General features: G+C 37.0%; 1 protein-coding gene across 22 annotated transcripts in view; it reads right to left on the minus strand.

Annotated features, from left to right (window-relative positions):
- RIMS1 (regulating synaptic membrane exocytosis 1) overlaps nucleotides 1–20,223 on the minus strand; it is a 306,557-nt gene that overhangs the window by 191,455 nt on the left and 94,879 nt on the right. The window lies entirely within an intron of this gene.

Genomic DNA, 20,223 nt, shown 5'->3' on the forward strand with positions numbered 1-20,223 from the left:
GGTGATATCCTTTATCTCTGCTCTGAGCTACCTCTACCTGTTTCCTTAATTAGCACTGACTCACACCAATTAACCAGTGTATTTTTAGTGACACAATGCCATGTTTCTGTGGGCTTGTGTGTGTGTGTGTGTGTGTGTGTGTGTGTGGGTGGAGAACTTGTCTGGAGTTCTAAGATGTAAATGATCTGTGTTCTTTGTATGAAACACTTTTTTGGTGATGTGGATATTTTTACTTTAATGTGATATTCAAGCCTAAAAAATGATAATTCAACTTAACTCACAGGAATTGTGGTAAAACACACATAATTCAGTTAGACAGGAATATTAATTGCTTGTAAATTGTATTTCAACCAGCTCTCACACTAAAACCAGTAACATCACATGGGTGCATTGTAGTGAGAATGCATCAACAGCAAAAGGTAAGCAACTGAATAATCTATTCTCCCTAACTACAAACATGATACATTATACTTATTGCTTTATGCAATTCAAAAGCTTGGCAGGAGCAGCAAAGAGTTTGTTTTATTTTTTACTAACCTGCTTAAAAACCTTTGCAGTATTAAGATGAGAAAAGTAGGTCAAAAATTAGGCAAAATACTGGAGAAACTTAATACTTTTCACCATATAACTGGATTACACATATGAATTAACTTATCTTACATAGCTTCTCACTTATAATGCATAAAAACAACTGAAGACATTCAGGAATTTTTATAATAGCCAGCTTAAAGAATGAAATTAAATAATGGTAGGTAAATTTCTTATTACATCAAATATTCTATTAAAAAATGAAACCATGGAAACGAAATTCAGTTCTCCTCCACTAAAGTAAAACCAAAAGCCCTGGCTGTTCACTAACGTGGAAAGGGAAGATAACAGCAAGCACTGCCCCTCTTCCTGTTCTTTTCCAATTAGACCATCTACATTTGAACTTTTTCTATCTCAAAGCTTAGGAAGAATACTAACACAATTATGTTTTTGTCCTTCTGTGTGCACCAAGGGATAGATGAACATGCTACAAACTGGGCAAAACTTAAGTGAGATGAAATTAAAGTTCTTTATAAATAAGTATCACTTGTTTATAGACTTGTTAATTTCTGAATCCATGTAAGACATGTTTTACTATGAGGGGTTTGAAACCTTTATCTTGCCTATCATACACAGCACTACTGAGGAAACACTGGCATTTCATCTACAGCGAGAACGGAACTGGAGAAAACGACTGCACATTTCACAGAGCAGAAAGAATCTCACCCAGCTCACAGCAGGTCTGGTTCAATTGGCTCTTTTTTTAACCACCTTTCCTACCTTTTTGAGGAAAAAGCTGGATCTCTGTATCTCTGGCTCTTCTATAATGGTGGCAGAAAATCCCTCTCAATAGTTTTGCCGTATGTAGAAGTACTTAAAGTATTAAGCAAGAACTAAAATACAGTTGGTAGGTTTTGACTTGTTCCTTAACTTCCAGGCTAATGAGCACATCTTCATCAGATGAAAGGAAAATTTAAAACTATTAAATATTCCTTAATGTAGACAAGCGCCTAAAGGTTAAACTAAAGACCTAATAACAGCATATGATATAATGGCTTGGCAGACCCTGGAGGCAGACATCAATTCAATCCCCTCTAACAGAAAGAGCAACCAGACCACTGTGTAAGAGGGATATATGCATACACCCATATGATTTTTCATCATGCATCCAAACATTTATCTGGTTCTGCTACTGAAGTGAAGGACACTTGCAGGATTAGCTTACTCTGAGACATTGCTGCAGCACTTCACTTGGGCAGACCTCCCAGCACTCTGAACAAAAGAGCGGACATGTCTGGGGAGGGCGCTGCTATTTCACGCTCACAGGCATGGCACATAGGGGCGATCAGAAAAGATCCCACCATGGGAGAGTCTTTGAGCACATCACATCTCCTGTGAGTAAACCACACTCTTCTGTTGCTAAAATACTGGAAGAGACTGAGCAGCTTGGAGAGGGACATCAGCCTCGGGACTTTGCTGCAGCTGTAGAGGGGGTCAGCATCACCACCCACAGTGCACAAAAACCAACACACGCTTTGCTGTCTACAGGGAAAGACTTAACCTACTCACTTTTACAATATACTGAACTCAACATATGTTTAGGTTGCTGCTGTTTTTTTCTCCAAGAAAACATGATGGCTTCCTCCTCCCTTTGTTTTTTCAAAGGTATTTCACAAAAACCCCTGCTTCAGCTGTGCTATATATGTACCATATTTTCTTTTGAACATTCATTATTTTAATTTGACAGTAAGACTTTTAATTTTTACTGTGTAAACTAGTAAAAAATTACTGATAGGCAATTCTTCAAGGCTTTACTCACATTTTCATATACTTAGCAAAAAACTGTAAGCCTTGGAGAACACTTGTGATAAATACCTTACATAATTTAAACTTTTCAAACAGCTCACTTATATATAATTAGGAGGACAAACAATGAACATTGAGGCCATTTATACCATTGACTGGTCAAAAAGTGTTACATAACACAGAGAAATTATCATTTATGTTGTTGAATTCTTTGGACCTGGACCAAGACATATATTTATTTTATTATTATTTTATTATTTAAATTACAATTGAAGGCTTTAATTTTTTAGCAGACTATATTATTGCTTATTTTGCTGTTTTAAATTCATTGATTAAATTATATTTTGCTGTTTTAAATACCTATCTAAATTATTTGCATATATATGCTGAAGAGTAGAAAGCTTCAAAATAGTGCATTTGCATATACATGCTCTGTCTGCACAGGTTTTACAAAAAAAATTATTAAGATTTGTGTCTCTTTCATGCAATTACATTTTAAATGACTTTAAATGTAGAATGAAATTATATTTTGTACTTCCTTAGAAATCCAGTAGGTGGCAATGCACATCGTATTTTCACTCTCCCAGTTCAACTCAAACGGTTGTCTCGAAATTGAACACCTGATGTAATGTTATAAAAATATTATGCCCTGTCATGAGTTCATGTTAGTAGAAAAAGTGCCGCCTTCTAAGTGACACAGCCTTAAGTAACTATCCACCAGCAGCTACCGCATGTCTGAAAAAAAGCTTAGTAAAATGCAGCATTTTGTCCTCTTCACCCACACCACACAAACACATCATCACACAGAGCTTAGACAAGTTTTTCCATAAGATAAGCAGGCGTTTTACCAAGTTCTGTTCTTGGCATTCTTTTTTTACGATAAATAAATAATTTAAAATGCAAACAGCAATACTGCGTATGCCCACGAAGGCAACAGCTAGAGCTAAAAACCTGTTGGTGATCCTTAAGCATCTACATTGAAACTGTGACCTGAAAAACGTTGTTCAGCTCCTCTGTAAAGCTGGAATTACCTCAGTTGCACCAGATGCCTTGCTGGTCTGCCAGCACTGCAGCACCCATCTCATGGAGGTGCTTCCAGAGGCAGCTTTGGCCTCAGCCCCAGCAGCATCTCAGCTGGGAAATGTTGTCAACTTGTCCCGGCTTTTGGGAATATAGACTATAAACAACAAAGTCAGGACAGGCCATTTTAGCAATTTTACACATTTGCTGTGTATACTTTTGTATGAATAAAGAGAAATGAGGGGTTTATGGGGAATCTAGCGTGTGTTAGCAAGAAAAACAGCTGAAGTTGAGTGAAGAAGTCTAGACATATTTTCTGGTTACTTCATTAACTATCCCATGACATATAAATCCTTTATTAAAATCTATACCCTCTGTACAGGTAGGACAAGTTAAGGGAGAATAGTAACAACATATCTAATTCTTCAAACTCCCAAGTTCTTGATGTAGCAATGTTACTGTGTAAGTCTATTTGAAGACCAGGATATTTTTAAATGTTTGGGGGTGTGCTGCTTTTTTAGCATGGGCAATACTTGGTTTGGTAATTTTGTAAAGATGAAATAACTGCAGGATGTACTTGTATTGCAAAATATTGGACTTCTGTGATTTTGGATGTTAATATTTCTATATTAATGCTATTATTGTATTTTTTATTCAGGGTGAACTGCTGTATTAAGAACCAAAGGCAAGCAAGACATGGTTTCTGTAAGGTGCGAAACAGGTAGCAATATGATTAATCAACTGATCTTTAGAGGTAAAAAAGGGCCATGTTTCTGTAAAAGAAATACAAGCATTAATCAAAGGACTTCCAATGGTAGAGTTAGAGGCTTCCATATCCGTATTTTCTCCTGCACATACTGACTGCTTCTGGTCCCTTTGCTGGTTCCTACTGTCCAACTTGTCACTTTTCTGTGACTTTACTTACCAACCATTTTACCTTGCCCTAATCACATTTCCTGTAGGTCTTGTCTCTCACTTTTACACATTTTTTAATAAATATATCAAAATAGTTATTATAGACATATAGTATGCTCTACATCCTACAATAAAAACAATAAATATTCCTCAAAATTTCAGTTTTACCTGGCCTGAAGCTTTCTTCATTCTCCCCTGTTCACTCAACACGCAACTATGCATCAACTCCATTTTCTCTCAACTTGGTGTTCCCCTGCCATCCATGACATTTTTAATCTCACCAGCAATCACCTTAATCCAGCTGGGCATCAGCCCTTCCTTCTGCACATGCCAAGATTTCTTCTTCTTCCTCCCTGTTTTATTGGTGCAAACACAAATCTCACCATGCTTGCACTCACAGGTCTGCCTCTACCTCACATTTGTCTCCTCTCCAAACTGAAACGTTTCGCATAGATACTGACTCCGGTCCAGGGTGACCTGCACACCAGACTTCATAAATTGAAACAGAAATTTCCTTCTACGTCCAGCACAACTTACCACCCTCTCCATTCTGTTTGCACTCAAGACCAATAACCACTGTGCTACACACTGGAGTCAGACCCACTTAGATCTTCACCTAAACTGTTGTATAAGGGGCCAATTTTGCAAATTAAAACCAAACCGAACAAAAACCAAACAAACAAACAGAAAACCACACACCCAAAAAAAACCCAATCCCTCCCCCCAAAAAAAAACTAAAAAAAAACTAAAAAAAACCGACCAGAACAAAACCCATTGAAGTTTAGCTGATTTCGTATCTTTCCAGCTTTAACATTCAGCTATCACCAGCTCATCTCTCAATTCCTTTCCCTGCCATTGCAAGCCTGTCAGTCTGATAGTCTAATCACAGTTCTGCAACAAATATAATTTAATTTATTTTACCTCTCTCTTTGTATTCCTCCAATGAATCTGCTTTTCTACTGCATAAAACATAAATGGCTTATCTTCACCTTCAAAGACTTTGACAGCCTATTTCCATCCTGCCTATGATTTCTCATTCAGGACTGAGATGCTTCTGCTCAAGTTAAACTTTCAAGCCAGAATCACAGAATGGTTTGGGTTGGAAGGGACCTTAAAAATCACCTAGTTGCAAGCCCCCTGCCAGGGGCTGGGACACCTCTCACTGGACCAGGCTGCTCAAAGTCCCATCCAGTCTGGTCTTCGAGGACTTCCCTTTGTTGCCTCTAGCATGGGAGTAATAGGAACATCACTGTTACCACATTATCCTCCTTAAAACTCTCCTTCACCTTGATGCCTGCAAAGATCTGGACAAAAATTAGATATGTCAAAAGTATGTTAAAACTTTTACTTAAGAGGCTAGACAATACAGACTCTCCTGTCTGTTCTTAATGTTCTATTATTTGCCTAATACCTACAGCACAGGCTGCCCCTCTGACAAAGATCACATTTTTTTCTAAAATGTGAAAACCTCCACTCACAAGGGTTATAGTGCATGACAAGTGCTTACAGGCAGTATGGTAACACCAATCTCCCAGCATGATTCAGAAACATATGAAGATAATTTTTTAAATTTTTTTTCATCATGTTATGATTCTAGTTATTTACTTTCTGCTTTCCAGACCTCAGACAATTTACTTAGAGCTTTCCCCATCTCTATAAGGGGCAAGGCATTTTTAATGACTTAGTATTTTCCTTTAGGTCCATGACACCAGTCCAGGAGAAGCAAAAGCACGAAAAATTTTATTGTGAGAATCATGATAAAATTTAGACTCGGCCAAAACAAAGGTTTCACTTACAGACCTCACACAGGAACTTAGACTTGGCCTTCACCACTGGCAAGTTGTTCACATGTAGCAGATACTTCCTCCCTAGATACAAGTTGTCTTAATTCCAATTCCTTTCTATAATCTATTATCAAGCACATACTACCTGGCAGCATCCTCACAAGCCTGTACAGGCTGTTGCAAAGACGTCCCACACCTTGTCTAGAAAGTGTCCCTGCTCATCACATCAGAGAAGAGACACACCAGCAAAGTGGTGTGGGCTGCAGTTTATTCCCAGGGCTCTTATCTGGTGCCTTTTCACTAGCAGGAACAGTCATTTTCAAGTTAACATTTTACTTAGGGCCGGTTTTCTGAAAGCATATAAATGAGCTCATTAAATAACTTGTATAAAATGCAATTTTTCATCTTCCTGGAAGATTTCCTAATGTAGATTATTGGAAAACTTTATTTTCATATACTTCTATTTGTTGGTGGTTTTTTAAAATAACTACAGCCCACAAGCAGACTTTTTCCTTACACAACTGAAGAACTGTGAGTCAAAAATGTGCAATATCTACAATAAGGAATTTACATTCCAGCTTCCCACAGTTCCTCCCAAATGACCGATACCCTTTCTGAGGTAAAAATGAGAAACCAGAGAACAAAGCAAATAACACATAATAGTACTAAAAAAGGCATAGCTGAGGAATTCAGAAAGAAACTGTGCATGTCTTGTATTAAAAAACATTTACATGTTGAGAGATATTTAGTACTGAAGGAATCAGGGCCTTCTGCTTAAACTCAATTGGCAAAGTGACAGTTTGACTGGAGCCAGTAGAAGGGTGGTGACAACACCCCACAATGTGTCAATGCCTCTTCCTTTGGTCTTAACCAGTATGGCCATTCTAGCACACCTCTTACCTCTGTTGGCAACCTCACCAGTATCAGTTATTCCATGTAACCATCACAGCTCTGCTGCATTTTCCTGTGTTTAATTTCTTCACCACTCAGCTCTCCTAACACAGACAGTACAGCAGGAGAGCAGCTTGTTTGCTCTGAGAAGTTGTCACCAATTCCAAGTGAGAAAGTTCAAAAAGTTTCATGAGAAGATACAGAGCTATTAGCAGCCTGGACTTTACCAAATGCAACACCTAAAAAGTTATAGAAATGTCACTATTTTACAGTCCCACTCTTAATACAGCATTAAAACACACATTCAGGCCAAACATTGTCTGCCTAATAAACACAGGACCTATAAGCATATTCAGCTTTTTAAAGACTCCTGAAACTACTCATGCAACAAAACTGCAGAGGTAAATGGCTGTATTATTTTATTTGCCATTATTCATGCAATACTTGTTGCAGAAAAAAGAGCCCATAATGACTGAGGGACAGCAATACCCATGCAACCACATGGTCAATCAGTCCAGGAAACTCAGTGGGGTTAGACACGACTGAAAGAAAGAAAATCTGACTCCACACAGTTGCATTAATGTTTATGGATTAAAAAAAAAAGCAGAATCAGAAACTGAGGAAAATTATTTGACTGCAGCAGAAGTGTGAGCTTGAGCATCTCTTGCACTTGTGACTCTATCAGGAATATGTGTCTCCTAGAAAAAAAAAGGCTAGAAAAAAAAAGCAAAATCAAAATAACATGATTTTCTACAAAGATTGTTTTAAAACTGAATTTGATTTTCTACAGACATTGCTTTAAAACTGAAATTCAGTTCCCAAAAATTTGTCAGCTTAAGTCTCCATAAGATCCACTGTAAAAAAGGCCTGAGAAATTTTCCCCTGTTTACCCACATTATCTGACTGATGCTTTAAGTTTTAGCTTTCATATTTTTTAGATTCTGTACTGCCTCAGTGTGTGACTCTGAACTTCATGTAAAGTGTCAGCAAGTTCTCTTCACAGGCTAGTTAGACAAAACAATCCTTTTCCAGCCTGAGAACCAAGAACATCTTTGCAGCTTTAGGCTCAAGAAGTGTAAACAATAATGAACTGAAGACAGCAATCTGGGAGGATGGGACTTCATAATCTGAAGCTGCGTTTGGACAATTGACCCAAATATGTAAATGGACCAAAACTTATAAAAGTGTGAACACTCGTGACTGGTTGTCCATCCTGGGTCCATCTTGGGCAGAGCCCCAGCCAGGCTCTTGTGCTGCCCAAGGTGTATCCTTTGAAGGCCTTTCAATAAACACCTACTTTATTCCTTTAACTCTGTCCAGCCTCTGTTCCAGGTAGCCTCTCCAGGCATCAAGACCACAACAAGGAGAGCACCTTCCAGAATCTCTTCAATTTACAACACTCTTACAATTTAACCCCTACTAAACTGGGAAGTAATCTCAAGATTCATCTCTTCTCAGCTATTTCAGAAACAAAGATCTATTCACCAATTAAATATATATATTTTTTGTTTGATTTTTTTAATAAAGTTGTTTTATGCAAGGCCTACTTAAATTATGAAATCAGGGTTTACTTTAACATGAAGAGAAGACAGACAAAAATACTAAAGGCAATTAATAATGTTAATTTGCCTTTGTACTTTCAGTGAAATGTTTTCATTCTCTGTGTTTTCTTTATATAGCATAGCAGAAGAACTGTTTTAGTGTAGGTGTATGGCAGAAAACAAAGATCCCAGAGACACCCAGCCATGCCAGTACCATTTATGACATTACATGGCATATCCTTTTACGTTACTGCATTTGTAGATACAAATAATTTTCATACACGGTTGCTTATTTAAAAGAACAAGCCCTGAACTATGTTAGACAGAGCTTCTCTTCTAAAAACTTCTAAAAAGACTTCTGGAAAGGCCTTTAAAATTTTTTCCTTATCAACTGACTAAGTGATGTCTTCATTTTCCTCATTTATTTAAATATTACTGATTACCAGTATTACTGACTACTTAAATATTACTGAATTTAATCCATCACGCCACTCTCTTCCCCATGTTGTATAATAGACCACAGAACTTGTCTCAGATGAGCTGACCTATGAGCTTGCAATGACATAACAATGCTTTAATGCCATGGAGTGATCCTTTAAGTAGCAGTCTCTGAGTTCCATAGGAAATTTCTGCAGTAAAATACTATTTTGTGAAGTGGCTCTGCCAGCAAATGTCTCTTAAAATACATTAAATATATGAGTAAAGAATGATTTGATTTATTTTCTCTTCAAAAACATCAGTTTCATTTTATTATGGAGTACAAATATCATTTATTTAAGCTAAACTTCACCACAATCAAATTTTTGTGAACAGACAAAACCTAATCTGTTTTCAGACTGATGTGAAGGAGAATTAAATAGTGTTCTCTTCAATTTATTGAATTAATTTATTGAATCACATAATATGCTACTGCAGGCACTTTTTTCTCTAAGGATGGTCATCATATCGCAACCAATCAGCCATAAAACTCAGAATATTAAGAAAGAAGCAGGGCAGGGAGAAGAGGATGGGGGTGGGAAGGCAGGATGCAACAGTAGAAAAGCTCAATTTAACAATCACAGAATGAGGGGAAAAGATTAATGAAAATCTTAAAGAAAAGTTTTTAAAAGGGAGGCAGAGATTTGCACCTACACAAAAACACACACAGGTACATGTATTTAGCTCTCTTGTTCTGAATACAGAACTATTAACCAGTAGACATAATATTGAAGCAATACATGAAAAAGAAAGTGGAAGAGAAGCCCATTTACCCAACCGAACCAATTTAAAAAATAATTCCTTAATGCAACCCTATCTAAATTGCAATTAGCAATCAGAGTAAGAATAGACCCTGCTATACTCTGACAATATTGGTTTTGCTATAGTCACACAGTGGAAAAAGATGTTCAAACACCCTATCATCTGCTGCAAACAGTACAACGCACATAAGGTAAATAAAAAAAAAAATCCTCAGTGCTGGAATAGATCCGATCAATTAACTGGCACCTGGTAAAAAGTTTGGAGAGTTGAGAGGTATGGGTCCTGGTTCAACATTAACAGGAAATTACTTGGGATCAATGCTTATCAAAACAGCATTCTGAAACAGTCTTTCTCATACATGCATTTGGAAGAAAAAAGAAATCTCAGTATTTTTGGCATCCAATGTGTTAAACAGACGATAGGTATCAGATGGCAATACAGGGTGAGTAGCAAAAATATGACAAACCACAGTGGTCTGTAAACAGAGCAAAGCTACTGAAATTCTAACTACCATATGGTGGTAACAAACAGGACACGTGCAAAACAGGAAAAGATCTCACAGTGAGGGGTGTGATAGGAGCCAGCAAGATGCAGAACTGAAAAAAAATACAATAGGACTGCAAGCGCAACAGTGATAATGTTTCAAATTAATTATATTCAGCTGAGGCTCACTGTGTACAGTATGTCTTCTACCTAAAAATAATTTAACAGCCTTGCTGAGAGCATATCTAATTTATCATCCTGTTCACCTTCCTTTATAATTTCCATATTACAAGGAACAAAAAAGGCTCACACATCTATTTTAAATATACCATCAAAGTGCTTGAACACAAGATAATGATTAAGCTTGTCTCCAGCATTACTTAATTCTCTTCATTCTTCTGGATGCCTAAGTAAACACAAATGAAAAGCATATGGCATCTTAGTGAATTAGAAAATTAGAAAAGGAGAACATTAACTGGTTTATTTTATGCTTTAAGCATACCACATGGTAAAATTTAAAATGTCAAGGCTCTTTATGATTTATTTTAATTTCTTCTTTTAGTGCACTCTCCAAGTTAAATGTCTGTGGTGGTCCATACTGAAGAGGATGGGCTGTGAAACAGCCACACTGCAGATAGCAGTACTTTAAGAGGCCAGGATAGATAACATCGAGTCAGGTGGGTGAGAAGAAAAGAATGATGGGAACAGTTATGTAAATTAAGTTTTTCCTCATAAGGTTATGTTCTGAACCCTGCCCTCTGATTGATTCCATATAAGGTATTTTTTCTGTTCCTCTTTGTTCATTGGTTCCCTGCCCTGAGTTAATTATGTAAGGTTGTGTTTGTCTCCTTTTGAGGTCTTCTGGAGTAGCTCCCTACAGCATACAGCTTGTGTTTTTGTGGCGCATTGATTGCCAGCACACCTTTTATTTCACTTTATTAAACTTTGGGTTTGAAGCACTCCAGTCATATCCATCCCTGTTTTATTTGCTGCCACACTCCCAGCTGATCTGTCCCTGGGGCTGCGCTCACCAGTGGCAATGAGGGCTCATCCACCACACAACTCAACCAATGTCCTCAAGAATACTATTTGTGAAAGAAAATCAATAGCATTTTTCTCCATATTTTTAATGCCTACTTTTTCTCCAGAATATCACTGCTCATAACTGTTTTAAGAACATTGTCTTGAGTTTGAAATTATTCCCAGTAGAAAAATGGAGCCTGTTTTGTGATAAGCATCCTTGCTTCTTGATGCTCACTGAGACTGTACAAGCTAAGAAATAAACCTGTGTCATCAAAAAAATTTTCTGCAAAACTGTCTCACCTGATGAAGCTGTTGAGTAGAAAGTTTAAGTCCCAAATTAGTGTACACTATTTTTTTCTTTGATCTAAATTTCCACAGCAAGGCTTACAGAAAAACATGGCATTCGATTTCTGGTTTTCTTCTCCTTTCCTTCCTGTATCTATCAACATTTTGATTGATTCCCAAGCCAACTATTTATGCCCAAACACTTATGGAAAGACATTCCCCTAAAAAAATCTAGTCCACACAGTTCAGTACTGCTAATATTTCAAAATATGGATTTTATTTCTGTAATAATGCATATTGGATAAATGCTATTTGGGCAACATAGAAGAAGGACATAAAGAGGGATGTTTCTCTAACCACGTGCTCACTCATCACATCCAGCAGACCCACTGCAGTTCTCTCCTGAGGAGTCATACCCACCATAGGCATGATTTTAAGGGAAGAAAAGCTTCTGCCAACCTATTTACCCTTTAAGTCCTAGCAGAAAACCCCTAAGGCTCATTTTAAACCAATAATATCTTAAATAACAGGAGTGAGTGTCCCTTGGGAAACACTGCGCAAAGTCTACTAAACTGTTTTATGATTCTGCCTGCCACTCTGAAGTACCCATAAATTTGGCAGAGAGACATTTCTCCAAGGGTTTTCCTTGGTTAGTATTTTTCTGCTGTTCCATAGTGGTTCTCACAATAGCCCACTACACAGTGTGGAGTCACAGATATTCAGGCTCCCTGATCATTTCAGACCACCACAGAGGTCCACAGGCTGCTGAGCCATCACACACCACAAGCTCAGACCTTCAGAAAATTTGGTTCAGTCCCACAGAAGGCTCCAGGTACAAATCTGATACTCCAGTGTAACTGTGTCTGTAGACAAAGCACTGAAAATTTTTGAGTGACCAAGAATTTGTTCCAGAGCACTTGGATCTAACCATACCATTAGTCTTCTACTTACTCTCTAGTAACTCTCTAGTAGGAATAGGTATTTCATTCCCCTTGGATAACCCTTTGCAGAACCAAACACTGTAAAAATTTAGTTCCTGTCATAACTCAGTATTTTCTTAACCTAAAAATGGATTTCCAGATGGAGCTAGATGTAAAGGAAGAGTATCAATCTTTTACATCAGGCCTTCTTATCGCTTGAGCCAGCAGCCTCTAAGCAGAGTTCTTGTCATTTTGATGACACTGAGTTGCCCTTCTGCCAAATTCACAGATTTTTCACAACAACATGGAAGAGTCACAGAATGCAACCACTGTTTTGCAGTCTTGTTCTGCACCACGTTTTAAAAGGCACTCCCTCCCTTTACATGGGGTATGTAATTTAAAATCCAAAGCTGTGACTCAAGAGTGCTCAAGTGACATTTTTATCCACTACATTGTACCACATTCTCTAAAAGCTGAACAGAATGATGAAGAGTGGAAGCTGTATGGGTATCCAGAGTGAGATCCCTCAAAATGGATGATGTCTTATCAGCTCCTTCCACCCAAGTGGAACAACTAAAAATTTCTTTCTGTCAGCTATAATCCGAACAGCCACAGTGCATTTCTGAAGTAGAAGCAAAAATCTGGAGGCTTCAAGAAAATTCCTGGAGCTGGCCAACAGCAAAAATCCTTAGAGTTTTTCCATGTTTCAAAGAAAATCACCTACCAAGCCATCTGTGCATTGCACCACACTTTGGTCTGTCGCCAGGATAGCAAAGAGGTGAGCTGCACCCAGAACACTGACATCATCCAGCCATGTCACTGCGGCCTCATATGTGCTGGCTTCACAAAAAGCAGGAAGCTAGGTACAATTTGCCAGAAAAAAATGTTATATTTAATGATGGGGCAAACAAATCTGACTTGGCTGATGACAGACAGTAATTTTCCTACCTGAAAACAGACAAGGAGTAGGTATCTCTGAGTAGCAGCAACTGTCACCTTTTTTTTCTCTAAATATTTGCCAAGATTATCAAAATAATATCCTGGTATGACCAATAATATGTGTATATTCAAAAAGCCTCCTGCTAGAATTGCACCATGTGAAATGCCATTTCTAGCACTTTAGGAAGAGGTGATATGGTGCACTGAAGGACAGACAGGATCTATTTTTCTGTGACGAGGACTGAGACATATGAGATTTTTTGTGCGTACTAAATTTTCTGCCTGTGCTCACTGCCACTGCTATTGTAATTTAGTTATGTCACAGGCCATTAGAAGACCAAAATATATATGTGAGGAAGACTGCAAGAAGGCAGAGTGTTAGAAACTAAAATGATAATATCTCTAGATAAGAAGTTTGGACCAAAAATCTACTAGGTACCCTATTTTATTTAATTTGTTAGATCTAGTCACCAGGGGGATTATTTGGTATTTGATATGGATTCCTCAGCCAAATCACTACACTGTTAGGAGCCTGGAAGGATTACTACTTTAGCCTGGAAGAGTGTGGAAGCGTGGCTTCGCACACTTTGTGTCATTACCTAGTTGATTACCAGGGAGTTATGATTGATAGTATGTGTGACTGATGGCTGAGAAATAGTGGAGTGGTTGCAACCATTATATTGGAAATATTATCATCACCTACAACTAAATATATTAAAGACTTAAGTTTAGGTGAGTTGTCTTTACTAGACCGTAAAACATCTATTAGTGCTCTTAGGAAACCTGTTTTGGTGTTAGGAAGATGTACAATATGAGCTCATTAAGATTCTTGCAACGTGGTGACATCAAAAGCTTTAGTTCTAGCTAATGTAATAAAAATGGCCCCTTCTGTCTCTTCTAGGGGAATTCAAAATCAAAATTAAAAAAAAATGAAAATATAAGAAAAACAAAACTAAAAACAATAAATTATCTATGTCCTGGAGTTCAGGAAGCGTGTAACACTGTATTGATGGGATCTGAAGCTGTGTAATGCATTAACTTGAAGATAAGAAGCAAGTCTTGTTCAGAGAATACTGAGAGATCAACACCTACTAGGTGAATCTCACTCACCATTAAAAATGCATGCCCTGCTTCCAAGGACAGTCACTTCAACTCCCATCCCTCAGTGCTTATGCTGCCTTTCACCACTAGATTAAAAAGCTTTTAGTGGTGAATACTGTGCATGTATGAAAGTGTTTACACTTTATAATTAAGTCACCTTTTGATCTCCTGTGTGATAAACTAAAGAGATTGAAATCTCTAAATCCTCCACTGCAAAGTAGTTTCTCCAGCATCTGAAACATTATTGTAGCTCTTAACTGAACCTTTTGTGACCTTTCAACAAGCTTTAAAAATATAATGCCCTAAGAATTGTGTCCTTCCTTTATCCTTTTTCCAAATGTTGTATTACAAATGCCAAGTGTGAATGTCGAGCTTAGTGGTCCAACAACCTTCATGGTTATCCAAGTGCCCCTCTTGCATACTGCCTCTGTGTCAGGAGTCTAATAAATTTACAGAATATTCCTAATTCCCAAAATTTAACAAAAGAAAACAGATCATCAGCCAGCCAGGGACTTCTGAAGCCAAGTCTTCAGTCTTCCTGTGCACAAATAATTCAGGCCTATTTATTTTTAAATATTTATCAGAGGTGGGTGATGTCACAAGTTTTGTTCCATTACTATCAAAGTCAGAAAATACTTCTTGTCCTCACAGGACATAAATACACTTTTTCATTTTTCCCTATGTACAAAATAAAGGCTGTTGGTGCTGCATCATTCCTAAGGTAGATATCAGTTACTCAGTTAAAATATCACATTCCCTAGAAGATATTCCATATTAAACTTGACAGGATACTATTGAACGCAAGCAAATCAAAGTTTCAAAGACTTACATCAGTATTTTCATCTCTGCAAAAACCCAAAACTACTGCCCTATTTTCTTTTTTGTAGTGTCTACAAAGAATTACATGAAATCTTTTCTTCACATAAAATCTTTCCTATTCTCAGTAAGCACATTTGAAATTTTTTAAAGTACAAAAATTAACTTTCATTTTTATGATGCACAGGATTTACAGATGAAGAGTTCTACATAAGTACTTAAGGAAAATTAAAATAAAAATGGAAAATGCAAAATGAAAAGTGCCAATAATTTCTTATGAAAAAAAAGACAACATAATTTTCTCGGCCAGTCAGGTGTATGCTTTTCCTGTGATCATTTGTACTACTGAAAAATTTTCAAAGTCAGAAAAAATAGCTTCTTTTCATGGAAAAAAAAATCAACTGTCCCTCCTTAAGAAAGAAGTCTCACTCTTCTAATGTAATTATTCTACCCCCCCCCCTGTCAAAAATGCTAGATAATGTGAATCACAGTAGAATTCAAACAATTAAGCCTTATCTTATTTTCACCAAAAAAATACATCTATTACTTGCAGCAAAATGCTTCACTGTGTTCTCTCCTTATTCTCTTCTACTGATGTTCCTTAGTTAAATCCCGAAGTCTTCAGCTCGGAAATTCCTTAGAAACAATTCTGCAATCCTTCCTTCACCCTACTTTCTATTTTTAGCTTTCAGATGTTGGCAGGTAGAAAAGTCAATTGCTTGCAAATCCTGAATTTCAGCAGAGTTCCTTTGATTTCCTTCTTCGAGGTTGCAACAGACAATTAGTATGTCCCCGCTGTCAGGAAAGTTCTTAATTGAGTTCATGAAAAGGCTTTTGAATTCTTGACTGAAGTGGAACACTCTTGTTTATAGCTCGTGGTGCCATCGCTGCCAGGCTATGAATAGCTCTTCCGCTTCCCCTCCTGCAGTGGAGAGGCAGCGGCCCCGCGTCCGCTCCGCCGCCACAATCGGCACCGCCGGCAAACCTTCCACGTGCCTGGCAGGGATCACCACGGTGCCACTGCTGGAGGCCTCCTCCAACAGGCTTGGGACTTCATCTGCACTCACACACATTCAACTCCTACCAAATCCAACATGTCACCATAAAGAAAAGAAACCCTGAGTATTTGTGGTTCGATTTTTCTTGCCATCTTCTATCAACTGAAATGACCACTACAATAAACATCTAAAAAGCCTAATTCAGAAAAAGGATATTTCTATGAACTGAAATTCCAACATTTTTATGTAAAGTTTTAGACCTCCAAACAATAATGTGACATTCTGTGATTTTCTTTAGGTGAATCTGAGCTTTAACCTTTGAATATTTATTGTGATTTTACTTAGATAAGTGTTTAGCTCTGGCAAGGATATGATTTGCATTTTATTTGTAAGGAGAGCAAATATGGATTCACACAAGAAGAGAGACCTAGAATGACGAGAATTGAGAGACAAAAAATACAAATTCCAGATTAAATCTTTTTAGATGCTGAAAACAAAAAGGGAGTAGATGACAATACAAATACTGCTCTAGGAAAAAAACCCAAAAAAATTTAAAGTAGAGTGTCAGACAACTTTTATCACTTATTCATTTTTAGCACTTTCAGAATCTTGTAAATATACTCCTCTGCTATTCAATTTTCTTCTTCTCTATTTAGAAAATACTAGCTGCACTAGCAGGCTTCCTCTATGTCAAGCCAATATCCCTCTATTTGTTTTACTTCCTTCCTTATTCATTAGCTGAAATGATGAAGTCAAGAGGATTAATAAGTAAGAAATGTTCTATTTCTAGATCTGACAATGCAGCAAATTTCATAACTAGATACTTCAGAGACACATTCATTTAAAATGTGTTTTAGTTTTTTAAGAGACTGGCAACTGTATAAACAAACTAAACCATAGCTTCTTAACTCAGCACCTTAAAACCACAACCCCGTTCAACATAGATGTTCCCAAAAAAAAAACCGTTCCAAATAGCACGTCAAAGGGATGCACTACATTCCCACAGTCAGGCAGCTGAATCCTGCCCCTAGTGGAGTCTATTGTGTAATTCTCTCACACTAAAGCAGAAATCTGCTTTTGATTGCCCTGGCCCTACCTGAGCTCTTTCATTTTAGTTCTGGAAACAACTGTCTAGTAGTCAAAATAACAAGACAAAGCAGAAGCCTGCTACACTCTTTCAAAAAGTCACTTACTCTGGGGGAAAAGAACCAAACATCTCCTATGCATATAGAGACACAACTACTTCTTTCTCCCCTCCTCAGAAAAACAAACAAACAAAAAAAACCAAACAAACAAAACAAAAACAACTATAAAAAACACAAAGAAAACAAGACATTCTCTTTTGGAAAGGAAGAGGATAGCAGAACACTTAATTCAGACAATTAAATTGTATCAGCACTTAAAAAAAAAATCTCATCCACACTTCAGAAATTAAGAACCACAGTAACAGCATTTACTCCAACCTAAGCAGTCTGTTATCAAATTTGTTATTATTTTGAAATAACCTAAATTGACATTGATAAGGCACAAATCCACACTCAGTCTAAATATTATTTTCTGCTTGTGCTTTAATAACAATCACATATCATGCCATCCTTCAAAGCTGATAGTAATGCTTAATTATAAACAACTGTGGTTTACCCATGCTAAAATAATTCTTCAGTCTAATATGTTTAATACATTGAATTAATGAAATAAAAATATTTCTTCCACTTTCTAAGTCATAAATTCCACGTGCTTACAGTGTCTCTTGGGATGTCGCATGTGGAAGTTTCATGCAATGTATGTATAGAACATCTGTATGCCCAACACTGTTCAAGCACTTAATCATATAAATGAGTAAAACCATTCTGATCAGATATGGCTGTATTAGAACAAACCAGACAGTTACACATTCCACTCTGAAATGCTTTACTGTTCCCTCATTTGAAGCCTTACATATTTGCACATCCTATATCTGCAGATGAAAAAAGTTTCTTCTTGGGATAGCAGAAAAGTAAAAGTAAGCAAAGACATCACAACTAATCAAACACCTGATTCAGATGAGAAGAAAAGCAGGGATCTCACAACTTCTGAATTACAAATGCACATGAATTTTGTTCTCCAAGACCTTCCTCCCATGCATTCTCACTGTGGTTAGCATATGCTAGGGATCTGAAATTACAGTAGTTTCCTCAAGTTCACAAAGGATCCAAAGCCAAACCCAAGAATGTTACTTGAGAATCTATAGTCTTATCATGACCCTTAATTATTTCTCCAGCACAACTAAATCAAGGAATTCACAGCCTGGCCCACAGCTAGCATCTTCATGCTTAAACATACAGCTAAGTGTATTAAAAGCTGGGGGTGAAGAGGTGGCAGGTCTGCTCATAGTCAAGGGGAGGATGGTAAGAATAGTAAGTTTTTGGTTTGCTCCTGAGTCACACTAATACAAATTGTGTCTTGTAGGTACAAGAAGAACAAGAGGTACCTACAAAACTGACTGTTGCACTGGATGGAGTGGGAGGTCAAAAGGTGGACACAAGAGAGTTGATGAGTGAGGTTTTATTCCTTAGAACTTAACTTGCAGTGAAGAATGTTTACTGATTTAAAGGTAAAAGGGACTGACCCAAATAGAAATGCATGTAGGAGACTCATCTAAGATGAGATAAAAGGCTGCACATGGTCAGCTAGATAGAGTTTAAAAGCAGGAGAGTGGACCAGAAAAATGCAGTAAGCAAGGTACCAAAACTCAAAAATATGGGCGAGGATATGTGCTCCATTAATCACTTAAATGCAGTTCTGTCATTTTTATGAAGTCACTAATTTTCTTCTGATTTTTAAAAATAATGTATTCTTTCTTTCTACATGGAGACTAGTAGAAAGAAATGCCTAGCAATGCCTAGACTTGTCTAAGAATCTCTCAACTAAATATTTAATTTCTCGTATACAAGAATATACAAACTTAAAAATGCCTACCTGCCTTAACAGTTAATTAAAAGAGTAAGGTATCAGAGTAGGTCATTTTTTGAAATTCTCTTCTCCATCTTTTATATGAGGAATTACATGGATATATCAACTATATGGATATAAGTGGAACTCCAAGAACAGGCACCTAGAATTTTGGTGAAGTAATACCTACTTAGTAGAAGTTGAACTAAGGAATCCGAACACTTTATTGGTCTTTGCTGCATGTTTCTTATGCATGCATTCATCTTTTCTCTTTGTCCTGCTGCTTTACTAGTCTTTTATTTCTTGTCTTCAACAATATGAGAGTTCAGAGTCATACAAAGTCATCCAGAGTCATACAAACCATCAGGATGAGACCCTACAGGATCATGCAAATCCCTCTGCCCTTCCCAAACTGCCATTCTCTAATATGTTTAATTAAAGAACTTAAAATTAACCAAGTTTAAAAAAGCAGTACTTGGATTTTTTTTCATTCTCTCACAGAGTTTTTTAACAATTAAAAAAAATTATCTCTTCTTAATATTACTGCCTAAAATTATAGCTTGAAGACAGACCTTTTATCCTTTCTTTTGCTTTTCTTCATTGTAAACATTCAGAGAGAACCTTTTCAGCTATTCAATACTGTCTAGTATGACATATTTTTGAACTAAATTCCATTCTGAACACACCACAGGATTGCAATGTTACGAGTTACTACCAAGAAATATAAAGTCAGAAACCAAAAAGATGCCATTACCCACACACAGTCCATACCCTGAGAGAACCTGTAGTTGATAATTTATAATTTCTACAGAAAAAACCACTGTGGCAAGTGATTTGAAGAATATCATTAGAAGAATTTTGAAGAATATCATTAAAAGAAAGGAAGATGAAACTACATTTGCTTAAAAACATAATGAATGAGGACATGCATTTTATTCAACTCTTTTCCCAAAACTGTGCTTCTATTCATGGAGGGAAAATACTAGAGGTAGTTCACAAATGT

Source organism: Agelaius tricolor, unplaced genomic scaffold, assembly GCF_023055355.1.
Source record: "Agelaius tricolor isolate 1412-34295 unplaced genomic scaffold, bAgeTri1.0.p SCAF_1, whole genome shotgun sequence".
NCBI classification, from domain to species: Eukaryota; Metazoa; Chordata; class Aves; order Passeriformes; family Icteridae; genus Agelaius; species Agelaius tricolor.